Below are 21,112 nucleotides of genomic sequence, written 5' to 3' on the forward strand. Positions count from 1 at the left end.
ATGGTCTGAGACCAGAACATCAAATATGTTTACTATAGATGTCTTTGCCAGTACTTGACCAGATAACAAGAAATAATCAATCCTTGAGAAGGATCTATGCACATGTGAGTGGAAAGTGTATGTCCTCTTACCCCGATTAAAAACATGCCAAAGATCATGTAAACTGTGTATGTTCATCAATAGATATGTATACCCAATCTCCTAAATTAGTGAGAGATGAATGTAATTTAGAGTGATCCATCTTATAGTCAGCCATGCCATTGAAGTCTTGAAGTCTCTCCTCACTATCAACTCATTATTCGTACGTTGTAGTTGCACATTCGAGATATGTTTGAAAAATCCCAAATTGTTGCTGTTGGGTGCATATAGGTTTAAAAGGGTATATGGTTCACCTCTAATAAGTACATCCAGTAAAATATGTCTGCCATTTACATCTATCATGATAAATTCCTGTATCCAGGAGTCACATATTGTTATGATTTGGGCTTTAGCCCAGTGTGTCTCCGGTACAAATATAATATCTGGGGATAGTGACTTCAAGTGAGTGGCTACTCTTCTCCACTTTATTTGAGTTTAAACCATGTACATTCCATGAAACTAATACCCCTTTTACACCAGAGCTAAAACCTGGGTTATTGCAGGGTTATCCAGGGTAGCTCCTTGGTGTAAAAGGGGACAGGGTTCGATTCCCAGGTTGGGTGACCTGGTAATCCAACCCATGTAACTTGCAGGGTTTAACACGGGAATGACCCGTGAAACCCTGCCGTGTAAATGGTGCAATCCGGGTCACGATGACCTGGAGCGCGCAGCATGGCTGGCTTCAGTGGTGCTTGGAAATGACATCATCTCCAAGTGTCCACTTCCATGCCGGAAGAGCCGGGCCACTGTAGACCCGGCTCCGGTGTGAACGGCACTGACTCGGGAATATCCTGGGTCAGCGCTGGCTAAATTCCAGGTCAGATCCAGTTTGGAACTCTGCTCCAACCCCTGGGTCAGATCCCGGAATTTAGGTATAAAATGTCACGACCAGGGTCTCTCGGCATGGTAGTCGACGGGTAATACCTGTGAGGACGCTATGGCGAGGGGCATCTGGCGGTGGCAGTGGTGCCTGGCGAAGAGCATTGGCTGTGCGTGCTTCTGTGGGGGCATACTGTCACTCTGGTCTGGTTAGGCCTGGGGGTGCTTCCATTCCGTTCTGGCATGGGCGCCGCCATCTTGTCTCCGGTCAGGTGACCTAGTTGCCCTATCCTGTTGTGTCACATGCTCCTCTCTGACCAGTCACGGCTGAGCACTGGGGATTTAAGGGAGTTCAGAGCTCCCTTGCATTGCCAGTGCAACGTGTATCTCAGCCTAGCTGAGAGGGAGTTCTCTGTGCTTATCCTGTTCCTGTGAATTCGCTGTCTGCCAGTCTGCCTGTCAGCCCCTAGCTTCCGCTGGACTACCCCACTTCCTCCATCACCCTTGCCCATACCTGAGTGCCTGAGCCTGCTGACATCCTGCTCATTTGCCTTAGCTCACTACCTGCATACCTGGCTTTCTATTTTCCTGCATCACTACCTGTATACCTGCTTGATCATTTTCAGTCTCACTACCTGCACACCTGGACAGCTCTAATTGTTTCTGCCTGGACATTAACCCATTGCTCCCACCACAGAACTTTTGTGCACATTTATATATTCCTGGACTTTTATTTACTGCCATAGTTTATGTCTACTCAAGCACATATTAAAAAACCTAGTTTTTTATTCAAACCCGCTTCTGTGATCGCTCCTGCTACCACCCCGGGTCCACAAACAACCCAGAACATAACATAAAAGTGGTATAAGTATCTCTTGAGATACTCTTTCTAAACCCAACCTGTGTGCTCTCTCTATGATTATAGGAGATTATTTTATTGGAATCCCTAATGCTTGATTGAGATCTGTCTGGAGATAATAAATTATTTCTGGCCCTTTAACCCCCTCTGGTATCCCTATAAATCTCAAATTACTTCTACGGTTTCTGTTCTCTAGGTCATCAATTTTCTCTAAAAGTTTTTTAATCACACTTTAATGTGTATATCGCTTACCCTTTGTTCTAATATTCTGATTCTCTTGGTATTAGATTCAAGCTGAGATACCACTGTTGTCAAAGTGTTTCTAAATTCCTGAAATTGTTACAATCAGCATTTCTTGGGCTGCTTCTGTCGCAGAAGGGGCATTTAGGGAGGCCTGAAGTGTCCTCTCGGGGAGGATGGACCATGTTGAGACGGGGAGGCAGGTATTGAGCCTATGCTACTACGTGGATTTGGGGGAGAGCTAGATTTAGCTTGTGGGTTTTTAGATCCTACCGGCTTAGTTCTCCCCATATTCTTGACCGTTCGCTGTTCAAGATATTTCTGCATTCCCTATAACATAAGGAAGATAAAAAAAGGGCTTACCCCTACCTATTCCAACACTCTTGTTTTTTATCACATCCACATATACCAAATTAATTACCGAAAGAAGCCTCCAGAATACAGTTAGCACATGTTAGCACATATTTGCTAGTGGTTTATATATTCCAGTCACATTATTCGACCAATTACCACGCTTTATTGCTTCAAAATCGCAAGTCCTTTTCTATTTGAAATATTACCAACATAGTCAGATTTCTAATATTGCGGTTCTATTATGTTGCACTTTTACCATCTACCGCAGATGTTACCCTTAACTTTAATTTTGGTGTCGATTTAAGATATTTCCTTTATATTCCAATTAAGAAAATCTTCCTGGTCTATATTCTTGCTGTTATTTATCCTCTCATTAAATGGTATAACAGTTATTCCACTTTATAGATATCTTGCCAGCAGAATAATTCCCACACTAGGTTGAAGTGTCCCAGCTCTCTGCATCAAATATGTAGATCTTCATAGTCCTGTATCATGTTCCTTTACTCACTTTGTTTGCTATCATAGTTTTTCCCACTTGGCTGTAGCTGAGAAATCAATCATTTTAATTCAGACAGTTAATTACAGCCCCTCTGTTTCCGCCTTGTAAATAGGGTGCCAATGGTTTTTATACAAGCTATACTCAATTTTTTTCTTTTCATATTGTATCCTGGACAACTGGTCTGAATGGAAGTATCTTCAATGTTACTTTATTATACATTTCCAACACCAGAGAGCGTAATCTTAACTTTTTTTAAACTAATTAACTAATTATATATATACCTTTAGGAACATTCCATCTGTTTAACACAATAATTAATCATTGAAATATAATTTTACAATTGTTTTATCCAGGAAATGGAAAGTTAACAATTATCACGTCAAACAGACAGAATCTGACAATTTAAAAAAAAAAATGTGGGGGGGAGTTGGTAATACATAGTGGTTTAATGAGCGAACTATTATTCTCTCGTGCAGAATTTGTATTTCACTTGTTATAACATTATGGGCGAGATGCAATAGGATGTGTGTTTGTAAAATGAGTGAGTGTAGAGCTATACTCGCACATTTTCAGAACTCACCCTATGTAATAGGGTGTGAGAACATGCAATCTCGAATGATTCTCACACCCCTGCTACTCACAATGGCAAAACACGCATCCAGATGTTTTGCCATTGTGGGCATACAAGTCTGGCAATGTAATAGAGTGCAAGTGTTTTACTCACACACTATTACTTCCTGTTAACTTGGAATCAGTATGAGTTACCGCCGGCCACATGGCGGCTCTAATCCTGGCAGCGGCAGCCCGGCAGAGGTGAAAATCCCGATCGTCCTTTTTGGTAAGTATCGCTAACCTAATTACCCCCCCTAACCCTAACCCTCCGTTAGGGATGCCTAACTCTAACCTCCTCCCAAGTGCCTTAACCTAACCCCCCCTTCCCCACACCCTAACCCTAAGTCTCCTGGGGGGATGCCTAATCCTAACCTCCCCCCGGGGGTTCCTAACCCTAATCCCCCCTTTCCCTAGCCTAACCCTAACCATTCCGGGGGGGTGCCTAACCCTAAATTCCCCCCGGGAGCCCCTAACATAACCCTCTCCCCCACGGCTGCCTGAGCCCGGCACCCATCTTACCCTCGATCGGTATCCTGGGTGTTGGACTCCCGGCATAGGTCTAATGACAGGCGTTGGGATTTTTGACATCTGTCATTATTACCTTGCCGGGATTAGACAGTCGGGAAGCCGGCGGTTGGGGTTTCGTCCATCAGCTTCCCGACTGCTTCCCATTAACTCAGTGAGTCTAGCCTGAGCAGGTCAGAGTTACACAGAAAGATGCACATATCTGTGAGATCTGTGCATGTTTCTGTGTGTTTAAAAAAAGAAAATAGTAGAAAATAAAACAATCACGTGTGTGTCCCCCCTCCCACAAGCATAACCAGCCCCGGGCTCTGTTGAGCCTGTCCTGGTTCTTAAAATATAGGGGAAAAATGTGTAGGGTTCCCCTGTATATTAAGAGCCAGCACGAGGCTCTGCTAAGCTGGTCCTGGTTGTGTAAATACAGGGGACATTATGAGTAGGATGCCCTGTATTTTCCATAACCAGCACTGGACTCTTTCTAGCAGGAGTGTAATGCAACCATTTCACCGGCTCCCGTGGCCACAGCATTACACCTGACTGCTAGTCAGCCCAAGCAAGGGATCTGGGGAGGTGGGGCCTCCACAATAAAGGGGTTCCCCCTCTCCAGGGCACCCTAGGGCTGGGCTGGTAACCCAGGGCTATCCCTGGCACCCCTGGCCAGTGGGTGCTGGATTGATAGTGTGAATGTATGTGTTAAAAATAAAACTAATAATATTGTCTTTTGCTGGAGAACTAGAGGTCCCAACAAGCTCCCCCACATTCTGGTACTTGGAAGACCACAAGTACCAGCATGTACTACATTAATAGTGCCCCCCCCCACAAGCATAACCAGCCCTGGGCTGTGAGAGGTCAGCCTGTGTCACACTTTCCCCTATAGACTTTAATGGTGTGCTCCATTGAAGTCTACGGTGGGAACTGCTACATTGTATAATGTTTCCATTCGTTACAGAAGGTTCCAATAAATCTGACTTTATTATCTTTTCCTTTTTCTTTTTTGGTAGAGAATATTAACGTTTCTCTATTTTTTCTCTTTGCTTCGTAATATCCTGATTTAATGGTTTTCCTACTATAGCCTCTCCTCTGTAATCTATTTGTTAATTCTCTAGCTCTTTCCTCAAAGGTTGCTATCTCTGTGCAATTGCGTCGGATTCTCAGAAATTCCCCCTTGGGTATTCCCTTGATGGTAGCAGGGAAATGGGAGCTATTGGCATGGAGGATACTGTTAGTAGCCATTTTCTTCCGAAACAGATCAGTGATTATATGCCCTTCTTCTGTTATTTTTATCTGTAGATCTAGAAAGGTTACCATTCCTTGCTCATTTCACTGGTAAGCTTCAAGTTGATCTCGTTACAATTTAATATGGTAATAAATTCCATCAGATATCATCCAAAAATGGAATTCACTTCCATTTTCCATTTGTCTTGTCTATTCATCAAATCCTGACTTAAACTAAATAAGGATATTCTGGCTTTTGTTTGATTCCACTTATTATATTATTTAATTTATATTTAATATAATATAATTAATATTTAATATAATATAACTAATATTTAAACTCTTCTGATAACCCTCAGATTTGTCCTCAAGTTAGAGTCTATATGGAGCAAGTGTCTAAAGATTTGGATAAACTCTATGAACAAAAGAACAAGAAGCTTGATTTCAACCTCTCCAAATCAGAATATCTTGCATTACGAGAGATAGAAAAATGTGATGAGATTGAGATTAAACCCTCAGACAAGGGGGGTAACATTGTTTTGTGGAAGAAGGAAGACTATACCAAAGAGGTTCTTAGGCAACTGGATGATACCAATTGCTATAGGAGATTAATCTTCAACACAACCGCAAATTTCCTATGTGAGTACAGAAGGATGATTGAAAGAAACTTTAACCAAGGTATAATTACCAAAAATGAGAGGGACTATTTATGGGTTGAACATCCTAAGGTTCCAACACTCTACATCCTACCCAATACCCATAAGGATTTACAACAGCTGCCAGGAAGACCCATAGTGTCAGGTATCGATGGTTTGACAGAAAGGGTGAGCATTTATGTTGATAAACATCTCCGAAAAATTGTAATAGAATTACCATCCTATACAAGGGATAGCCTGGACATTTTGGGTAAAATACACAATTTAACAGTGACGAAGGAGACCTGGCTATGTACATGCGACGTAGAGTCAATGTATACTAGCATAAACCATAAGAACGGTATAGAAGCGATTAAATACTTCCTGGATATGGAAGAGGGTAGAGATTTGAATGGCTTCATTCTACAACTTCTTGTATTTATTCTAACGAAAAATTTCTTCACCTTCAATGAGAGGTACTACCTACAGACCCGGGGTACAGCGATGGGCACAACTTGTGCACCGACGTATGCCAATCTGTACCTCGGGTGGTGGGAGAAAAAAATGGTATTCTCATGGGAAAATGATTGATATACTGACCATATAACATCTTGGTTTCGATATATTGATGATATCTTGATAATATGGGAAGGAACGAGAGAAGAACTGATGGAATTTATTACCATATTAAATTGTAACGAGATCAACTTGAAGCTTACCAGTGAAATGAGCCAGGAAATGGTAACCTTTCTAGATCTACAGATAAAAATAACAGAAGAAGGGCATATAGTCACTGATCTGTTTCGGAAGAAAATGGCTACTAATAGAATCCTCAATGCCAATAGTTCCCATTTCCCTGCTACCATCAAGGGAATACCCAAGGGGGAATTTCTGAGAATCCGACGCAATTGCACGGAGATAGCAACCTTTTAGGAAAGAGCTAGAGAATTAACAAATAGATTACAGAGGAGAGGCTATAGTAGGAAAACCATTAAATCAGGATATTACGAAGCAAAGAGAAAAAATAGAGAAATGTTAATATTCTCTACCAAAAAAGAAAAAGGAAAAGATAATAAAGTCAGATTTATTGGAACCTTCTGTAACGAATGGAAACAGATAAAAGAAAACCTACAAAGACATTGGAATATACTCACCATGGAGAGAGATCTGGAGATGATACTTGGTGAGAGGATTGATGTCAGCTGGCGGAGGTCCGATAATCTGCAAAAAAGATTAGTACATACATAGTCACTTCAAAAGACAAGAAAGTCATAAATAATAAATATAACAGGATGTCATAAGTGTGGAAATTGTACTACCTGCAAATATATAATACCTAAAAATAAGACAATTGACAGATTTGGCAGGGATATAGAGATAAAAGACTTTATCAATTGCAAAACAATAGGAGTGATCTATTGCCTTTTCTGCACATGTGGCTTGAATTATATTGGCATGACCAAAATACAAATGAGACAAAGAATCTCTGAGCACATATGAAATATAAAAAATGCCAGAACAGATGCAATTAAATTCAAGCCACTTACAAGTGTAGCCAGACACTTTTTGAAGAAACATAATAGTGATCCAAACCATTTGAAAGCATATGGTATGGAAAGAATAATACTAGGAATCAGAGGAGGGGACATCAACAAAGAATTGTTGAGAAAAGAATCAAGGATGATATTCTTGATGAATAGTGTGGACCCTCATGGATTAAATGAACACAATCAATTTGGAGCCTTCTTGTAGATTATATGACAATTTTATGATAATTTCATTAATATCCCCCCCTTTTAAATAGAGGACCATTATGTATGATTGTTACTAATACAAAAGAATGGACCCCTTATCTAGAATCATTAAAATGTAAAGCACTACCAATAGTCCAAGGATCTTATGATGGATAGATTTCTATATAAAAGTTTAGATTAGAATATGAGGGATGTACTATTTTGATAATGGATATTGTATGTTGAGATATGTATATTTTAATATTGGAAGATAGTTTTATATAGGGATATAATAACTTTTTGTACTCAAAATATTTCATTTCCTCTTTACTACACGATTAATATGAATTATATCAAGCACATATTTAACACTACACGTATTAAAAATTATATCACTCACTATATTTTAATCACAATATATAATACATCACTGAATTATTTGTAGGTTAAAATCACAAGATATTATTTGAATACTCAAGTGAATTTTATCTTATTTCATTTTGAGTAAAGAATAAGGGAAATTTATGAGATAATATACAATTTTTTCACAATATGATTATTTTTACTTAGGACATGCACTTTATTTATTTGGTTTATGACTCTTGTTTGGGTTTTCACAATTTATTAATTCATTAGTTTTACTTTACACTATAGCAAATTTATTAACTTTATCCTACTATTAATAACATATTAATAGATTTGGAATATAGAGGCACAATAAATATAAATATTAGAATTAAAGCACATACTAATATTATAATATATATCCTATAATTACATTTCCTCCACATATTGTGACTAGACCCCACAACAATATTATTATTATTATTATTATTATTATTATTATTATTATTATTATTATTATATGTTTTATTCTATATTAATATTTGTATGTATATCTATATAATTCAATTTTCTCCATACTTTGTGATTAGATTCCACAACAATTATTATTATTTTATATATATTATATTTTTTTCTCCCTTTTGCTTTGTTTTGTTTTATTTCATATTATTATGTGCATATACATTTATATTAAAAACTTAATATATTTAACATATGATCAAATTGTTCAGTATTATAATAAAAATTCTAAGTACTGTTATAAGGACTGTTACAAAGACAGCAGTACTAGGAACATGCTATAATTGTACCAATTAGAGATATGTACATTTTAAGAGGGAGTTAAGGGATATATAATTTAAAATATATTATAGCAAAATGGATTTCTATAGTGCTAGAGGATAGCTACGGGTCGATGTATATGATTATCCTAATAACGGGGACAAAATATAAAATATCTAATTAACAAGGTTATTAATCAATTAAAAAGGAAATGAAGTTTAATATACTTTGTTATAACATCATACAAAGTCATCTAATGGTTAATAATAACAAGTGACAAGGTTGGGATGGTAGGACATATCATATTTATTGTGAACACTGGGTAATATTAATAAGTTCCATTAAAACACACTTATTATTAATTGATACACCTGAGGAGTGACTATACTATGGAGCATATAGAAGAACCAATTAGAGAGAGTAACGGAGAGGAAAATTCAAACTGACCTATGGGATATCCTTTGATGGGATAAAAACAGGACACGGCAGACATTCTGGTTGCACTGCCTAGACAAAGCAGCTATCAGCGAAACGCGCATCGGCAAACCACGCTGCCGCCGGTCTATAGCACTAACATATGCTAAAACACGTCAGCAACACCAGCAATAACATATATATATATATGTGAAACTGGGCTTACGGGGATTGTCTGTATTGGGAGAAATGTATGATGCCGTTCTGTGATTGTAACAGATGGGCTGTGATATCATAATAGAAGATCAGTGTGTATATGGGGAGCTGATGGGGCTTTGAGATACAAGTCTGTGCACGATAGCATAGACTAGATATGCCTTATAATAAACATCACAGCATTATAGAAAAGCAGCTAAATAATATTATATGAAGGCTATTGATTGGTTTGAGACTAACAGCTGTACATACAATATGTGAGCTGTGAGGGAGTCCACAATTGAAACATACCTGCAAATGTATTTTTATCCAAATATGTTGCAGTTTTGTTGCAAGCATTAAAGGCAACAAATACCAGCAGTCTAAGAATACTGACATTAAGGATAAGATACTAAAAATATATATTCAGTAAACTGACTGCTGCTTTCAAGCAACATAGTATTGAAATTATTTTCTATATTAATATAACATCGCAGGAGTCAATAGGACATATATTACAAGTGATAATACAAGCTGTCTCTTCCCTTTACTCCTCATAAAAACTCAAGTGTTAAAAACCAAAGAACTAATCTAATATCACACATACTCTCCACTTTATAATTATTAACCATGTGTAACAATTTGCGATATTTACACGGTGTAGCAATACTGACACCGTGAACACATATAATAAAGCTGCACCATACAAGCTTTGGGTATTATAAAATACGTTGAACAGACCGACGCCAGGTGGCATTTTAAATCACTTCAATACTATTTTTCTACATATGTATACACTCTTTACTTACTTTTTTCTATTTTAATCATATTTCGCCCATATTTTTGGACTTAGCTACCATAATTTTAAGAACATAAAAAATAAAAGTTATATTTTAACATTGTTCTACAGAACCATTGAATACAAGGATATTTTGACCCTATAAGTGCACCAGATAAAATCTTGTCTTTTCTTTGTTTGTTTTTTCAATTTGTGATAACTACAAGATTACAAGGTAGCACCTTCACACACACTTATAACTATAATCCTAATAAAAGAGGTGAAGTTTAAGGGTCTTGAAGATTAAATAAGAAGAAGTTTCTCTGGAATGGAGATTTATTTATAAACTTATTGGTGCGAGATCACACCTCTCGTTAGTCTTCAGGGTATCAAGGCAGTTGAATACTATTTGCGACAAGACCCACAGATTTCTCGCAGGAATTCATTTTAGCGCCAATTGAAATTATATTACATCACAATTATTTTGTTTTGAATAACAGTTTTATTTACAGACGCATGGCACAGATATGGGAACCAGGTTCACGCAGAACTTTGCCAACCTCTATATGGGGTGCTTCGAGGAGCACCATATTTGGTTTGGCAGGTTCGGAGCGAAGCTGGTTCTTTACGGGAAATATATAGATGATTTGTTTTTTATTTGGGATGGGGATGCACTTTCAGTTAAGCACTTCACTGATTCTTTATATGACAATGATTTTGGTCTAAAGTTCACAAGTAGTTGTGATAACACTACAATAAGTTATTGGATATCACAGTCAATATTATTGATAATAAAATCTGTACCTCAACATATACCAAAAATACAGAGTGCAATAAATATCTTAACTATAGGAGCTGTCACAATAAGAGCTGGAAGAGTAATATTCCCAAAGGCCAATTCCTATGTTTACGCAGGAATTGCTCTAATAATAACATCTTCTTAGAGCAATCTAAAACACTTTATGGAGCGCTTGAAAAACAAGGATATCCAAAAGGACTACTAGATAGAGCACTAGAGGAAGTGAGTCAAATAGAAAGACAGGATTTAATAACAAAAGGAGGACAGGTAACAAATAATGTTTAGAAAGAACTAGAAATTAATAAGATGTCATTGGCCTTTATAACAATATATAACTACTCAGCTAATGATATCAAGAGCATCATAAATAAGAACTCAGCACTCCTAAAAAGAGAGAGACTTTTGGGTAAAGATCTTGAGGGTGGGGGTAAAGTAATTTTTATGGAAGCTGACAGCCTAAAAAATAAATTAGCCCCTAGTTCTTTTAGGAATAAAATAAAAAACTCTAGAGAGGAATCCAGTCTTACTTGGTTGAGGCCAAAACCAAAAGGCTTCTTCAAATGTGGAAAAACAAAATGCCACACGTGTAATCGTGCCGATCACAAAAGCAATACTAAAAACCTTTTTTTATAAGAGTTCTTTTAGTATAGACTCCTTTCTAAATTGTCAGTCAAAATTCATAATTTATGTTATCACATGCGGTTGTGGCATCCAATATGTGGGATGAACAACCGTACCCTAAACACTAGATTTTTAAAGCACAGACGCTGTATGATGAAGAATCTAAAAACCCATAGTTTACCCAACCATGTATCTGGGTGCCCCTCTGGAGATCTTACAAACATCAAAATTAAAGCGAACAAATAAAACCAACAGCAAGAGGGGGTGATAGATTCAGATCACTATGTAGAAAGGAGGCATTCTGGATATTCAAATTAGCCACTTTAGCTCCTAATGGGCTTAATGATACAATAGAACTTAATGGAGTATGAAATTATTCCATCCTTCTGGTAGACAATCGAGTGTTTTGGGAAGATGATCACCCCATGTCCCTGGGGGTTCACCATCTTTTTAATACCCCTTAGTCATAACCTATCTCTTGACTTCTGTTTGAATGTTAAACCTGTGTATTAATACACCTATATTTAGGATGTTGGTCCCTTGTCCCTCTTATATACATATTTTCAAGATCTGCATATATACTCCCCATTTGCACTGCTTTTTATTAAACCTATAAAAAGCATATTGTTATACTCAGTGGCCCTCTTTTGGTATTATAACTTCTCCATGTCATCTCTCTTTTTTCCTTATCTCTCAATTTTATTGTCCTCCATCCTATGTCTCTTTCTTCATATACTATTAAGGAGAATGTCAGCAAATTAAGATAACTATAGGCATCTTCAAATAAAAATTACAAATAGATATATAGAAAAATATGAAATAATTGTCAAATAAGAAATAAGCAAAATAAAATAATTACGGAAAAAACAATAAACAAAATAATAATTAAAAAATATACAGAAATAATACAGATAATATAAAACAAAAAATGAAGTAATGAATTTTCAATACTAAGAAATACCATATTGTTTATATAAGTTTATTTCTACATGTATTTTGTCTTTCATCCTCCTTCTTTCTGATATATATTTTTCCATTTGCTTTTATATATATTTCTTCATATCTTCTGGTTTGTGAATGCATAAATAAAGTTAGTTACAGGAACATCTGCATATCAAACTTACTGATTGGGTCTAGTCTTGATTATATGTTTCATTGATTATCTATATCCAAGAAAAGTTTTTTATTGAATGGGATATGATGTGACCTTAAACGGTTGTTCACTTTGTATTTCTTTCTGTGTAAATTTATTTTCCTTTAGTTTTATTTAACGGTCTAACGAAATATGGATTATCAAATCCAAATATAGTGATGCAGCCCACATAATGATCTATATTACTATTTCCAGTTTAGAATTCTAGGCTTTAAACGTGATACTTTTATGTTGTTACATTATAGCCACAAATCTGCTATGACACTAATATTTACTCCAAGCTTACATTCATATTCTGATATTATAAGGCAAATGTTAAAAAAGTTAGTAACTATATCAAATAATGACAAACCAGTCTGAATGAGTTAATTGAACAGCACAAGGATCGAATAAAAGGACAGGAGTTTCTGAGGGGAAGCACTTCTGAGGAAACAGCCCCTTGTTCATTGCTGAGAAACACATCAAGCTCCATCCCTAATTCCTTTGTCAAGGACATTACCTGAACAAGAGGTTCTCTCACAGATCAGGCAGCAGCCTTCAGGACCTTACAAGAGCACCAACTAATACGGTGTACACCGCAATACAGCAGCTTTAAGTCTGGAATAAGTTTACGTGGGAGAAAAAAACTAACCTTCTGAGGTCCCATACGAGGTAGCGGTAAGCAACACCTGTATAGCACTACTCAGCCCTAACTGTGTCTGACGGACTCTCCCACATGCAGTACATTGTGAGATTGAGCCGTACATGGAGGGCAGAGATAATTACTGTCAGTGAACACTGGGCCTGATTCAGACACGCTCGCGAGCACATAGCACTCGCAAGCAGGTTGATGGCCAAGCAGTACGCATGCGCTGCGTGCGCACTGCGCGTGCGCAAGCCCTGTAGCAAGTGAATTTTACTCGCTGCGGAACTTACTAAAGACGGGGTGGCTGTCGATTGTGATTGACAGCTCACCCCGTTTTGTAGGCGTGCAAGTGGGGTGGCTAGACAAACGGAGGAATTCCTGAAGGAACGCCTGCCATTTGTGGGCAGCCCTACTGACATCACCAGTGATGTCAGTAGTGAACTTCCTGCTCTATTAGAGCAGGAAGTTCACTGGGGTTTGAGGTGGACGAGACCCTACCACAAGGGTCTCGTCGCAAGCCCAATGGTCACGATAATCGCGACCATCGCCAGGCCGCCCGCTAAAGCTGTGGGTGGTCTGAATCAGAGCCACTATCCTGTGTATTACAGGCTGACAGTTATGCCTGACTGCTTGGAATGACCTATGAGGTGATTAAACTTGTTCAAAATATATTTACTTTACAAGTGTTCCTAACAGACGGCTATCTATGAAATTGCCTCAGGACTGACTAATTGAAGTTCTTCTGTTGTCATTGAATTGAGACATTTCAGATGATTTGATACCATTCACCTTAAAAAAAATTTCTTGCTACTCACATACTGCCGCAAGGTAGAGAAAAAACTGCAGGAATCCATATACGTACTTGATGCTGTGCATATCTAATTGAGGATTACTAATATACGACAGAGTCCAGATATGTTTTGTTTTTAATCACTTTCCAGATGAATGGGAAAACCAGCAGATTATTAATACATGTGAAGTTACTGCACACACAATTAGGATGTTTTTGATTGTTTTTACTTTGTTTAATTGATTGTGCCTATCATTTTATACCTATATCGGATATTGTGATCTATTGAATATCTATTAATGTTTGTATTATTTTATTATAGTTTTATTTTATGCCTATTATTAAGATTATTAAAATGTGACTATATATGGTTAGCGCTCTGTACTGTAATGAGTTATCACAAGAATTTTAGGATCACATTTGTTTTTCTTGACTGTGGAGAACTGTGAGAATTTAGAGTCACACTAGTGCCATTGTGAGGTTTGCCCTCTGTATGTTTTCATATACATGACCAGCGATCACAGTAAGCCATTAAATGCAGCAGAAGGGCCATCCTGTCTGCCTGAGATGAATACTTTTATTTCAGATGTGAGCACTATTGCAGAGCAATCCTACACCTAACCGTAACCCTCCCTGCTCGGTGCCTATACCTAACCTCCCCTTCTAGTGCCTAAACCTAACCTCCCTCTCACCGCACCCTTAACCTAACCCTCCCCACCTAGTGTCTAACCCAAACCCTCCCCCTAGTGCCTAACCCTAACCCCTACCCCTAACCCCGATACTTACCTTCAGGATGCCATTGCCGGGATTATGACAGGTGTCAGAATTCCGGAGCCAGTATCATAAGCCAGGATATAGACCTTATCCCATCTGGGAGTCTGGGGCAGCAGCAGAATAACCTAGAACTGGCCTGGACATATATGTACATATTGGTCTCTTTATGCACTGGATGGTGTAATATACAAATAGGCGTGCGAAGAGACCAGCACAGGGGGTGCCGCTTCAGTACTTCCCACTCTGCCGGGTCATGGACAACCCCGCCCACAACCTCCCAACAGGACATAGATAACTCACCTGGATGGCCAGGTGAGTCCAGGTGAGAAGTGTATGTCCCTGAGGGAGGGGGGCAGGGTAGTCCATGACACGGCAGAGAGGGAAATGGCTTTACAGCACCCCCTGTGCCGGCACCTGCGCACGCCTATGATTATACACTATTAATAATGAACTCTATTGATGGTCTATAGCACTGCACCCCTAACAGTGCATGTTTTCCAGATATCCTAGTTGTGCACAGGTGTATTTATTACTGGCTGACACATGTTAAAACAAAACATTCACAGGTGATACTGAGAAGAACATACAGCACTACTAAAATTTTATGATTTTACTATTTCTATTGTGGTTATGGTGTGGGCTGAGGAGAGGAGGTTTCTAGGCAACTGGAATTCCCCCTGCAATTGCCTATGGACCGGAATTACAGAGGAACTCACCGGATCACCGATTACTTGGCCCTGCGTGCAGGTTTTTTTTTTTTAACAGCCTATGGACAATTTAGACACACAAGGCTGATCACAGGTGTCAGCTCCCAGCTCTGCTCTGCCTGTCAGAGCAGAGCACGCGCCGGTGAAACAGGGTAAAGCCCTAATAACATCATCTCCAGGTGGTGTTATTATCGCAGGGCTCCCCCTGTTATTTTTTTACAATTTTATTTTAGTAAATTTGAGTAGAGCACATTTCCCATTACAAGTATGGTAAATGCTATCTGCTTTCTTAAACAATGTGAATTTAAGTGCTTGGAGATGTTTTTTATGAAAATGGCTCCAAAAGCCCTTTATTACATTTAAGTGATACTAAAATAATGTGAAAATAGTGTGAAAAATAATATTGATAAATATGCCCGTTAGTGTGTCAAGACCTGGCCAGTCCCGGGCAAACCAGTACAGTTTGTCACCCTGATTATAGCATAATGTAACCACTTTGCTTGCAGCTTTCTATTGGTCTACTCTACACAGTCACATGTTGTCCCCACCCCTTCTTAGGATTCAATGTTTTGTGACAGAGGGACAAGCCATTTTCTAGTTTGTTGTGTTGTGTGAGGCTTGCCATGCCTATAACCTATCTCTGATGTCAGATATGATTTATATAGATACTAGCATGTGCCCGCAGCTTCGCTTGCGTGGATACAGATACAAATGATAGTCAAAACCACCTGCGCCCCGGGACTGCAGCACAGTCTATGCTCAGGAGCACCACTCCTCCAAATACACAAACAGAAATATGAGCGTTCCGAAAGCGCTGTCCCCAGGCTGAAATATTAAATACGTCTTCTGTTATTCTGACGTTGCGGATGCGATACTCTCAAAGAAGGAAAAAGATGTAACATATGGTTATACTTCATTCAAAAATATTCTGGAGCAGCTGACGGTAGCCCTTCTACTTCACTCACCTAACCTAAGTGAGATGCATTCCTATAAAGGTATCTTTAAATCCTCCCACAGTGGTAAACATAGGTTGGTCACAATTCAATGCTTGTTCCCTTTTGGGAATAAACTCACCTGGACAAGGTATACATGTTCACCAAAAGGTTTCCTTGTGTCCACAAATATATGTTATGCTGATGGTGACAGTGTGCAGGCAAGAAGAACCGTCATTAGAGTAAGATGCTTTCCATAAAGATTTATTTACAAATAGTTAAAAAATATTTTTTTCACGAAAATATAAAACATAGGGCCTGATTCCGACCTGGATGCTAAGCCACGATCGCTCGCTATGGGCGATTGTTGCCCGTCTGCGCATGTGTATGCATCACAGTGCGTGTGCGCCAGTCACTGAGATCAGGAATCGTAGCTCAAAGACTGAGCACTACTTTGAGTGACAGATAGTGCCATTTGTGGGTGGTAACAGGAAAAAGGTGCTTGTGAACGGGGGAGTGGTGCTGCGAACGCAGGCGTGTCTGGCCGTCAAAACGGAGTTTTATGGGTGTGCATAATTAGCATGGAGTCGTCATTGTACATGTCACTTGGTTGTATTTCAGCCTGCAGTGATCGCAGTGCTTGCGGTGGAGTAGGGTTTATCTCAAGCGCTGCGTGCAGCTCCGATGGCTCTCGATGGTTCTGATTAATCATACACTTCCTGGAGATGACGTGTGCTAAGTAAGAATAGTGGACATCTTTATACCGGCGTGCGTTCACTCTGCCGTCGCTCTTTAAGACATAGAAGGCATCCTTACACTAGACAGTACACTTGCAGAATTTGCATACCCGGCCCCTTTTGGATGCGAGCTATCGCGGCTTAGCGTCTGGGTCTGAATTGACTGCATAGTTCCTTAGGTTAGGCCCTCAGTGTTACATGGATCTTCACAAGACAAAGAAATCATCTCACCCAGAATGTATTAAGCATCGCTTCCACGATGCGGTACATACCCCCTGACTTTGGGTACATACCACGGTTCATTACCGCGGTATGTACCAAGAATTTTGCAAAGGACAGCTCTCCTGATAAGAGCTGTTCTTTGTGATGCTGCCGGGCAGAGGGACTTCCGGGTTGAACACCCAGAAGTCCTTCTGCGCATGTGTAGAAGGCCGCGGGCCGCGGGGGCTCATGGGAGGTATCTGATCGGATCCTTCCCAGCCATGAGCGTAGCGATAAGAAGCCCATAGGCTTCTATTGGGTAACAACACCTGAAGGTGGTGTTACCTAGCGGGGAATGCGGTAAAACCCCTGAAAACTGTATTATCAGGGTTTTACAGCATTTTCCCCTTTAGTACATCTCGCCTTTAGTCTATACATCAGATTGAAAAAATTTATCAGTGAGTTCACAGCAACTGAGCGACACCCCCCCCCCCTCTTCACCAACGCGTTTCTGACTATTCTATGTTGAGGGTTTTTAGATTTAAAATAGGGCGATAAGCCCCATTCGGTTACTGAACCAGAAATAGATTGGAATAATAACCCCTTCCCTGTTGCGACACAGGACTATTACCCCCGCCTGCAGCAGGGAGTAAATGGCTTCCAGAAAAGCCAAGGTCTTGACCGCATCTGAGAATCTGTGCAAAACAACTTCTGGGGAGGATGCCTTCTGAAAGTGAGGGCATACCCCTGAGAGACCACTTCTCGGATCCAAGCATCTGTTGTTGTTTTATGCCAATAATTCGCAAACTGAAGAAGTCGGCCTCCAACCCTGGGATTCCCCAGGAGGAGGCCCACCCCATCAGGCTAAATGTTTGTCGTCTTGCCGGGCCAGAGCTCATAGTTTGTCACCTTGTTGTCTTGCGAAAACTAGTCGACCTAGAGGAAGACTGTTCCCTTGCTCATGCCTGAGGACGGAAGGAACAAAAAGAAACCTGCCTAGATTTTATAGTCTCCATAGATGGCAGACCTGCTGATTTTGAAGCTGCCAGAGTAGCTATAATTTTATCCAACTCTGCTCCAAAAAGTACCATTCCATAGAAAGGTAAGACTTCCAGCGCCCTCTTTGATCCTGTATCAGCTTTCCAGGATCTTAACCAAAGAGCCCTGCGTGCCACTATTGAAGCTGCTTTAGAAGCTAAAATTCCAGCATCTACTGCAGCGCCTCCCAGATAGGAAGCTGATTCCTGTATGTGGGAGATATACATCATCTGTTCTCTGGTAACATCTGGTAGAGTGTCTTCCAATGCCCCAATCCATTCTTCAACAGCTTTGGCTACCCAGGCTCCAGCCATAGTTGGGCGAGTAACAGCTCCAGATGATGAAAATATTACCTTAAGACATACTTCAATTCTCTTATCTGTGGAATCCTTCAGAGAAGATGCTGATAGAATAGGCAATGTAGCATTCATAATTAAATGCGTTACATGAACATCCACAGTAGGTCCCTCCCACTTAGTACATACAGAAGCTGGGAAAGGGTACAACGATGATATTATTTTATTCACATAAAAACTTTTATCCGGGTTACCCCATGCCTCATCCATAAGCTCAGTGAGCTGTTCAGATACAGGAAACTCTGTCTTGACCACCTTCCGGTGGTGATTAATCATTGGAGCCTTCTTACTATGAGCTGGTTCATCATCCTGAATATTTAGGATATATTTAACCACCCTCACCAAAGAAGGAACATCCACTGTGGACGGATGGTCCTCCTCTCCGAGCTAGACCCTGGAGAAGAACCCTGTGCATCATCTGATCCTCTGATGATGCGTCTGAATCAATAGCAGCAGACTGATAAAAAGATAACTTGCGCTTAGGTCTGTCTGTGATCTGTCTGTTTCTGAACTTGCGCTGAAGTGCCTTAGTAACCACCGGTCTGCTTTCAACATTAGATGGTGCCATACTCTGACTAGAAGTTTTAAAAAAAAGCATATTAATATTTTCATTTATTTTTACATTATATCATTATTATTATTTTTTAATATCAATATTTTTAATATTAATATTTAAGACATTATTTTCATATTATTCATATTTTTCATGCGCTGTATAAGAGTATATATATATATCTACATGTTTTTTACATTCAGGAAATTAAATGAGACAATCAATACAACAAAAATGTTTATTGTTTAAATTAGGGGTGAGCGGGTTCGGATTTCTGAAATCCGAACCCCCCCGAGCCCCCCCGATCCGAGTCAGGCTCGAATTTTCCCACCTGACTCGGATCTGAAATCGAGGCAAAACTTTATCATCCCGCCTTCCGGGTCTCGCGGGTTTTGGATCCTATATAAGGTACCCGCGTCAGCGCCATTTTCTCACTCGGCTGTGGACAGTGAAGAGGGAGGGTGGGAGTTAGGGCTGGCTGCGATGTGTAGTGTAGTGTTGTAGTGTAGTGTAGTGCAGTGTAGTGTTGTGCTGTGCTGCGCTATGCTGCTGTTGTCCATAGTGGCTGTGTCCACTACTTCAAAGTCCATAGGGGCTGGCTGGACTGTGTTGTGCAGTCAGTTGTCCATAGGGGCTGTGTCCACTCCAAAGTCCTGTGCAGTGTCCCAGTCCTAAAGGGGTGCAGTAGTGTTGTCCAGGGGGTGCTCTGTCCGTCAGGGGTGCTCCCCCCAAGTGCTAAAAAAAAAAAAATTTCTGTGTTTGTGAATTGTGTGCGCAGTAGCCGCACGTGCATCAACAAAGTAGTCCCAAGCGTGCGCCTGTGTCATAAGTAAAGGGCCAGCTGGCTTGTCCATTAAAGGGTGCTGTAACCCCCAAAGTACACTCCAAACAAAATAAAAAAATATTTTCTGTGTTTGTGAATTGTGTGCGCAGTAGCAGCACGTGCATCAACAAAGTAGTGCCAAGCGTGCGCCTGTGTCATAAGTAAAGGGCTGGCTGGCTTGTCCGTTAAAGGGTGCTGTAACCCCCAAAGTACACTCCAAACAAAATAAAAAAATATTTTCTGTGTTTGTGAATTGTGTGCGCAGTAGCCTCACGTGCATCAACAAAGTAGTGCCAAGCGTGCGCCTGTGTCCCATAAATAAAGGGCCGGCTGGATTGACCGCTAAAGGGTGCTGTAACCCAAAAGTACACTCCAAACAAAATAAAAAAATATTTTCTGAGTTTGTGAATTGTGTGCGCAGTAGCCGCACGTGCATCAACAAAGTAGTGCCAAGCGTGCGCCTGTGTCATAAGTAAAGGGCCGGCTCGCTTGTCCGTTAAAGGGTGCTGTAACCCCCAAAGTACACTACAAACAAAATAAAAAAATATTTTCTGTGTTTGTGAATTGTGTGCGCAGTAGCCGCACGTGCATCAGCAAAGTAGTGCCAAGCATGCGCCTGTGTCCCATAAATAAAGGGCCGGCTGGATTGACCACTAAAGGGTGCTGTAACCCCAAAAGTACACTCCAAACAAAATAAAAAAATATTTTCTGTGTTTGTGAATTGTGTGCGCAGTAGCCGCACGTGCATCAACAAAGTAGTGGCAAGCGTGCGCCTGTGTCCCATAAATAAAGGGCCAGCTGGATTGACCGCTAAAGGGTGCTGTAACCCCCAAAGGGCACTCCAAACAAAATAAAAATATATATA

At 39.9% G+C, this 21,112-nt stretch overlaps 1 protein-coding gene across 4 annotated transcripts in view; it reads right to left on the reverse strand.

The window, feature by feature from the left end:
- Window positions 1-21,112, reverse strand: part of LOC148525270 (4-galactosyl-N-acetylglucosaminide 3-alpha-L-fucosyltransferase FUT6-like) — a 62,546-nt gene that overhangs the window by 12,017 nt on the left and 29,417 nt on the right. For 3 of the 4 annotated variants that reach the window (XM_088471067.1, XM_088471064.1, XM_088471065.1), the window contains exon 2: window positions 7,048-7,114. The gene's annotated coding sequence lies outside the window, so the exon portion shown is untranslated. Of the gene's footprint in view, window positions 1-7,047; window positions 7,115-19,213; window positions 19,235-21,112 lie in introns of those variants that run through there. The other variant, XM_088471066.1, reaches the window with a different exon arrangement.

The sequence above is a fragment of the Taudactylus pleione genome, unplaced genomic scaffold (assembly GCF_031769625.1).
Source record: "Taudactylus pleione unplaced genomic scaffold, aTauple2 ptg000109l, whole genome shotgun sequence".
Taxonomy (NCBI): domain Eukaryota; kingdom Metazoa; phylum Chordata; class Amphibia; order Anura; family Myobatrachidae; genus Taudactylus; species Taudactylus pleione.